Below are 206 nucleotides of genomic sequence, written 5' to 3'. Positions count from 1 at the left end.
TGTGTGTGTTGTGTATGTGTGGAGACTGGAGGACCTTGTTCATGTGTGTGTGTTGTGTATGTGTGGAGACAGGAGGACTTTGTTCACATGTGTGGGTTGTATGTGTGGAGACAGGAGGACCTTGTTCACGTGTGTGTGTTGTGTATGTGGGGAGACAGGAGGACCTTGTTCATGTGTGTGTGTTGTGTATGTGTGGAGACAGTAGG

At 48.5% G+C, this 206-nt stretch overlaps 1 protein-coding gene across 8 annotated transcripts in view; it reads left to right on the top strand.

Moving 5' to 3' along the window:
• The window catches only part of R3hdm2 (R3H domain containing 2), a 111,693-nt gene that overhangs the window by 12,145 nt on the left and 99,342 nt on the right, over positions 1-206 (top strand). The gene's annotated exons all lie outside the window — the stretch shown is intronic.

The sequence above is a fragment of the Grammomys surdaster genome, unplaced genomic scaffold, assembly GCF_004785775.1.
Source record: "Grammomys surdaster isolate TR1022 unplaced genomic scaffold, NIH_TR_1.0 125877, whole genome shotgun sequence".
NCBI lineage: Eukaryota > Metazoa > Chordata > Mammalia > Rodentia > Muridae > Grammomys > Grammomys surdaster.
Note: the sequence above shows the minus strand (reverse complement) of the source record. Positions and strands in the feature narration are given on the sequence as shown.